This window comes from Salvelinus sp. IW2-2015, unplaced genomic scaffold (assembly GCF_002910315.2).
Source record: "Salvelinus sp. IW2-2015 unplaced genomic scaffold, ASM291031v2 Un_scaffold3848, whole genome shotgun sequence".
Lineage (NCBI taxonomy): Eukaryota > Metazoa > Chordata > Actinopteri > Salmoniformes > Salmonidae > Salvelinus > Salvelinus sp. IW2-2015.
The window spans coordinates 247-8,564 of NW_019945122.1; positions in this window are offsets into that span (position 1 = coordinate 247).

Genomic DNA, 8,318 nt, shown 5'->3' on the forward strand with positions numbered 1-8,318 from the left:
CATTTCACCCCGCCACCCACCACCCATCATCCTCACATCTCAGCTCAACCACTGATCTGTGTGTGAAAACACGGTGACAGTTACACATCTGTTGTCCGCTGTCCCAGATACACGAGAGCAACACATTGGTACCAGTAGAACGTCTGCTCTAACAAGTGACTCACTGAGGTTACACATCTGTTGCTTTTGTCCTTTAACCCCCCAAAAATGAAATGCTATAAAATGCTAAATAACCTAATCAAATCAAAGTTTATTTGTCATGTGCGCTGAATACAACAGGTGTAAGTAGACTCACAGTGAAATGCTGAATACAACAGGTGTAGTAGACCTCACAGTGAAAATGCTGAATACAACAGGTGTAGTAAGACCTCACAGTGAAATGGCTGAATACACAAGGTGTAGTAGACCTTCAGTGAAATGCGAATACAACAGGTGTAGTAGACCATACAGTGAATGCTGAATACAACAGGTGTAGGTAGACCTTACAGTGAAAATGCTGAATACAACAGGTGTAGTAGACCTTACAGTGAAATGCTGAATACAACAGTGTGGTAGACGATGAGACACTTACAGTGAAATGCTGAATACAAACAGGTGTAGTAGACCTCAGTGAATGGCTGAATACAACAGGTTAGTAGACCTCACAGTGAATATGCTGAATACAACAGGTGTAGACTGCACAGTGAAATCGCTGAATACAACGTGTAAACAGCAGTGAATGCTGAATACAAACAGGTGTAGTAAAGACCTCACAGTGAAATGCTGAATACAACAGGTGTAGTAGATCCTTACCAGTTGAATGCTGAATACAACAGGTGTAAGTAGAGCTTACAGTGAAATGCTGAATACAACAGGTATAGTAGACCTCAGCAAGTGAAATGCTGAAATACAAAGGTTAGTAGACACTTACAGTGAAATGCTGAATAAACAGGTGTAGTAGACCTTACAATGAAATGCTGAATACATACAGGTGTAGTAGAGCTTACAGTGAAATGCTGAATACAACAGGTGTTAGTAGACCTTACAGTGAAATGCTGAATACAACAGGTGTAGTAGGACCTACAGTGAAATGCTGAATACAACAGGTGTAGTAGAACCTGTACAGTGAAATGCTGAATACAACAGGTGTAGTAGACCTTACAGTGGAAATGCTGCAATACAACAGTATAGGTAGACCTTACAGTGAATGCTGAATACAACGGTGTAGTAGACCTTACAGTGAAATGCTGAATACAACAGGTGTAGTAGCAACCTCACAGGTGAAATGCTGAATACACAGGTGTAGTACCTCTACGTGAACTGCTGAATACAACAGGTGTAGAGCCTCTACAGTGAAATGCTGAATACAAAGGTGTAGTAGACCTTACAGTGAAATGCTGAACACAGGTGTAGAGACCTACGTGAATGCTGATACAACAGGTGTAGTAGACTTACAGTGAATCTGAATCCAACAGTGTAGTAGACTTACAGTGAAATGCTGAATACAACAGGTGTAGTAGACCTACAGTGAAATCTGAATACAACAGGTGTAGTAACCTCACAGTGAAATGCTGAATACAACAGGTGTAGTAGACCTTACAGTGAAATGCTGATACAACAGTGTAGTAGACCTTACAGTGAATGCTGAATCAACAGTGTAGTAGACTACAGTGAAATGCTGAATACAACAGGTGTATAGACCTTAATGAAATGCTGAACAAAGGTTACGAATAGTAGCGGCTATTACAGTAGAGAGGCTATAAACAGTAGAGGCTATATACAGTAGAGGCTATATACAGTAGAGAGGCTATATACAGTAGAGGGGCTATATACAGTAGAGGCTATATACAGTAGAGGCTATAACGTAGAGAGGCTATAACAGTAGCAGGGCTATACGTAAGAGGGCTATATACAGTAGAGGGGCTATATACAGTAGAGGGGCTATATACAGTAGAGAGGCTCTATACAGTAGAGGAGGCTATATACAATAGTGAGGCTAATATACAGTAGGAGAGGCTTTATATACAGTAGAGAGGGGCTATATACAGTAAGAGGGCTATATACAGTAGACAGGCTAATATACAGTAGAGAGGCTATATACAGTAGAGGCTATACACAGTAGAGGGCTATATACAGTAGAGAGGCTATAATACAGTAGAGAGGCTAATACAGTAGAGAGGCCTATATACAGTAGAGAGGCTAATATACAGTAGAGAGGCTATATACAGTAGAGGAGCTATATACAGTAAGGGCTATATACAGTAGAGGCTATATACAGTAGAGAGGCTATATACAGTAGAGAGGCTATATACAGTAGAGAGGCTATATACAGTAGCGAGGCTATATACAGTAGAGGAGGCTATATACAGTAGAGAGGCTATTATACAGTAGAGAGGCATATAATACAGTAGAGAGGCTATATACAGTAGAGGCTATATACAGTAGAGTTGAGAGGCTATATACAGTAGAGGGCTTATACAGTAGAGGCTATATAACTAGAGGCTATATACAGTAGAGAGGCTATATACAGTAGAGAGGCTATATACAGTAGAGAGGCTATTATACAGTAGAGAGGCTATATACAGTAGCGAGGCTATATACAGTAAGAGAGCTATAATCACAGTAGAAGGCTATATACAGTAGAGAGGCTATATACAGTAGAGAGGCTGTCATACAGTAAGAGGTATATACAGTAGGGCTATATACAGTAGAGAGCTATATACAGTAGAGAGGCTATAATACGTAGAGGTCTATACAGTAGAGAGGCTCATATACAGTAGAGAGGCTATATACAGTAGAGAGGCTATATACAGTAGAGAGAATATCTACAGTAGAGAGCCTATATACAGTAGAGGGCTATATACAGTGAGGCTACATACAGTAGAGAGGCTATATAACAGTAGAGAGGCTATATACAGTAGAGGGGCTATATACAGTAGAGAGCTACATACAGTAGAGAGGCTATATACAGTAGCGAGGCTTATAGCAGTAGAGGCTATATACAGTAGACAGTCTAATACAGTAGAGAGGCTACTATACAGTAGAGGCTATATACGGTAGACAGTCTATATAAGTAGAGAGGCTATATACAGTAGAGAGCTATATACAGTAGAGAGGCTTACATACAGACACGGTTAGTCAGGCTGATTGAGTAGTATGTACATGTAGATATGGTTTAAGTGACTATGCATATATAATGAACAGAGAGTAGCAGTAGCGTAAAAGAGGGGGTTGGCGGGTGGTGGGGGGACACAATGCAGATAGCCCGGTTGGGACCAATGCAGATAGCCCGGTTAGCCATGTGCGAGAGCACTGGTTGGTCGGCCCAATTGAGGAAATATGTGCATGAATGTTGATACGTCCAGGAACACAACCTGGAACGTCTTCATTATTAATGTGTGTCTATCCTTCTGTGTGTGTGTGTGTGTGCGTGTGTGTGTGTGTGTGTGTTGTGTGTGTGTGTGTGTGTGTGTGTGTGTGTGTGTGTGTGTGTGTGTGTGTGTGTGTGTGTGTGTTGTGTGTGTGTGTGTGTGTGTGTGCGTGCGTATCTGCTGTCTGTCTATCCTGGGTTCACAGTGAAGACATGATGATGATTCACCCTCTCTGATCACTGGGGAATAACAAGTACCTTTTCTATTAATAGGTAGTTCACAGCAGGGACTTGGTGTTCCCCGCTTTAACATGTGGAGCTCCTTTTTAAGAGAGAGAGAGAGTGTGTGTGTGTGTGTGTGTGTGTGTTCGTGCTTGCGTGTGTGTGGTGTGTGTGAGAGAGACTCATACTGTAGAAGGAAGAGTCCTGGGACTTTCATTAAACCCTGAAGCAACACTTCTGCCCGTGCTTTAACTGCACAATTAACTAACCCACACATATGAATTCTAAAATACAAGACAAAAAGGGACAGATACTCGTGTCATTCATGCCTGCAGGCAGTATCTACTGTATAGTAATATATTCATGTCTTTCTATAAAATGGTAGCTGTTTCCTGCTGCATGAAATAGCAGCATGATCAGCGTCTGTGAGAGTTTAATGATCCAACGTTACTGTCTTTGGCTCTGGAAGAAGTTCTTACCTTTGGCAGCGTTAATTATATTGATTAATGAATATCTATAAATATTTTTATTCTAATTTCATGTTCATTTGTCAATTTGGTTCCCTGTAAAAATTAATATATACTATTGTCCATATAATTCTCTGCTACTGATGTTTTTATAGAATGCTAATGATGTTTTCTATAGATGCTAATGAATGTGTTTCTATAGAATGCTAATGCTGTGTTCTATAGATGCCTAATGCTGTGTTCTATAGAATGCTAATGATGTGTTTCTATAGAAATGCTAATGATGTTTCTATAGATGCTAATGATTTTCTATAGAATGCTAATGATGTTTTCTATAGAATGCTAATGCTGTTTTCTATAGAATGCTAATGATGTGTTCTATAGAATGCTAATGATGTGTTCTATAGAATGCTAATGATGTTTCTATATGATGCTTGCTGTTTCTATAGAATGCTAATGATGTGTTCTATAGAATGCTAATGATGTGTTCTATAGAATGCTAATGATGTGTTCTATAGAATGCTAATGATGTGTTCTATAGAATGCTAATGATGTGTTCTATAGAATGCTAATGATGTTTTTCTATAGAATGCTAATGCTGTTTTCTATAGAATGCTAATGATTGTTCTATAGATGCTTGATGTGTTCTATAAAATGCTAATGATGTTTTCTATAGAATGCTAATGATGTTTCTATAGAATGCTAATGCTGTTTTCTATAGATGCTAATGATGTTTTCTATAGAATGCTATGAATGTGTTTCTATAGAATGCTACTGATGTGATTTTCTATAGAATGCTAATGATGTGTTCTATAGAATGCTATGATGTTTTCTATACAATGCTAATGATGTTTTCTATAGAATGCTAATGCTGTGTTCTATAGAATGCTAATGATGTGTTCTATAGAATGCTAATGATGTGTTCTATAGAATGCTAATGCTGTGTTCTATAGATGCTAATGATGTGTTCTTTAGAATGCTAATGATTTTTCTATAAAATGCTAATGTTTTCTATAGAATGCTAATGCTGTGTTCTATAGAATGCTAATGATGTGTTCTATAGAATCTAATGATGTGTTCTATAGAATGCTAATAATGTTTTCTATAGAATGCTAATGCTGTGTTCCATAGATGCTAATGATGTGTTCTATAGAATGCTAATGATGTGTTCTATAGAATGCTATGATGTGTTCTATAGAATGCTAATGATGTGTTTCTATAGAATGCTAATGCTGTGTTCTATAGAATGCTAATGATGTTTTCTATAGAATGCTAATGATGTTTTCTATAGAATGCTACTGATGTTTTCTATAGAATGCTAATGATGTTTTCTACTAGAATGCTATGATGTTTTCTATAGAATGCTAATGATGTTTTCTATAGAATGCTAATGATGTTTTCTATAGAATGCTATGATGTTTCTATAGAATGCTACTGCTGTTTTTATAGAATGCTACTGATGTTTCTATAGAATGCTAATGATGGTCATATTAGATGATGCTAAGATAGTATGTAGATCCATGGACACAGAATGGAACTCAGAGTATACTTATACACTCTCTCTATAGTATGTATGGACACAGATGAAAACACAGAGTATACTATAATATATCTCTCTGTATGTATGGAAACGAATGAAAACACAGAGTATACTCTAATACATCTCTCTATAGTATGTATGGACACAGAGTATAACTATAATATATCTCTCTATAGTATGTTGACACAGAATGGAACACAGAGTATACTATAATATATCTCTCTATAGTATGTATGGACACAGAATGAAACACAGAGTTACTATAATACATCTCTCTATAGTATGTATGGACAGCAGAGTATACTATAAAGCCTGTATCTCTATAGTATGTATGGACACAGAATGAGTACACAGAGATACTATAATAGCCTGTATCTCTATAGTATGTATGGACACAGAAGGAGAACACAGAGTATACTATAATAGCCTGTATCTCTATAGTATGTATGGACACAGAGGAGACACAGAGTATACTATAACAGCCTGTATCTCTATAGTATGTATGGAACACAGAGTATATATAAATAGCCTGTATCTCATAGTATGTATGGACACAGAATGAGACCACAGAGTATACTATACAGCCTGTATCTCTATAGTATGTGGGAACACAGAGTATACTATAACAGCCTGTATTCTCTATAGTATGTGGGACACAGAGTATACTATAACAGCCTGTATCTCTACCTGTTTGATGTCATGGCCGATCCCTTCCACCTGGATGATGGCGTTGGCTATGCCCGCCCCCTGATGTCCCAGACATGCCTTTGATCCACGATGCACCTGTGCATGAAAGGTCAGAGGTCAAAGATCAACTGACTGTATGATAATAATAACAACAATAATAATATGTAATGTATCATATATAATATTAATTAGGATGATATTATATTATATTTGGGGTAAAACAAGTTGTAACAGTATTTAAAAGTACAAGAAACCCAGAGTATGACACTGAATACTTTAAAAACTATTTTTTTCAACGTGGTCCTTGATATAAAATTTAAACAATATAATATGACTTGTTTCAGGAGCTAGACGTATGTCGCGTGTCGCTACTTCGGCAGGAGAGGCATTTGAACGTCTTGTTGTCGTTGATCGAAATGCCTTCTGGAACATGTAAACGTTCATGTGCCTTAATAACAAACGTTTATTCAATCTGTAAATACGAATATAACTTCTAAAATATTTGTTTAATTGGTTTAGCCACGGAACACGGCAGGAACCTTCCCCTTAGCCATGATTGGCTGAGATAATGGATGGGCTGGCATGACGAGAGATGAGTTCTGATTGGTCTGCCATGTAGCATGCTTAGCATGCTTCTGTCTATAACGTGAGCTGTTCAGTGTGTGTTGACAGTCCTTTCTACTGCTGTGTTTCTGAAAGACGTCACGTCAGCCATCGAGAGCTACAAACGTTTTGCTACTTTTCTCAGCAACATTGATGCCCTGAATGTAGCGCTATCGACAGATCAGTTGGAAAAAGTTGTGACGGGCTACGTTTTTGCACACGCCCCGGTCAGTGTGATCCGGAGTGACTTGACACAACGCTGTCCAAACAAGATGTAGCTACAAACAAAACAGAGTTAAATGGTTTCAGTCTGCCGTGAAGCGTTCATCCCAGTATAAAGGTAAGAGTCTAGCTACATTATACGTTTCTAATTTAGTCAGAAAGTGGATTTCATTGCAAGTCAAAGCATACTGTTCGCTAGCTAACATTACGTTATCTTACTCGCTGGATCGCTAACGTTACGTGTATGATCTGTGTAGTAACATGATTTGAATCTGGAATTCATTTGCATTGCTAGATATGTATATTTTTTGCAATTTTTTAATTGAACCTTTATTTAACTAGGTAAGTCAGTTAAGAACAAATTCTTATTTACAACGCCGGCCTACCGGGGAACAATGGGTTAACTGCCTTGTTCAGGTGCAGAACGACAGATTTTTACCTTGTCAGCTTAGGGATTCAATCCAGCAACCTTTCAGTTACTGGTCCAACGCTTCATTTGACCAGTTTCTCACAGCAGGAAAATCATCCTGCAGCAACAGGAACTGGGAACTATTATACGGAGTATAATTAATGGACGTTTTTATAGGGGGTTGATAAATTTTTCGTTACGGCATATCAAGTCCGACATTTTCATGTGGGAATTAAAAACTAATTTTTAAAACCTTTTTGGGGTAGGAGGCAGCATTCGGAATTTTGGATGAAAAGCGTGCCCAAAGTCCTGCTGCACAGGACCATTCTCTGTGACAACAGAGTGATCAAATTAAGATAGTACATCTGTATAGGACTTAATTATGTGTTTTTGTGTGTGTGCACGCTGTATGTGTGTGTGTAACTACTGTGTATATGTGATTGTGATTTGCAGGGGCTGTGTGTCTCTACACCCTCTCTGGACTCTGCGCCCCCTCTCTGGACTCTACGCCCCCTCTCTGGACTCTACGCCCTCTCTGGACTCTACGCCCTCTCTGGACTCTGCGCCCCCTCTCTGGACTCTACGCCCTCTCTGGATCTACTACGCCTCTCTCTGGACCTACGCCCTCTTTGGACTCTACGCCCTCTCTCTGGACTCTCGCCCTCCTCTGGACTCTACGTCTGCTCCTCTCTGGACTCTACGCCCTCTCTCTGGACTCTAGCGCTCTCTGGATCTCTATCTATCGCCTCCCTGGACTTCTAAACGCCAGGGCTTCACGTCGATCTGGACTTTACGTCCCCCTTTCGATCTTCATGGACT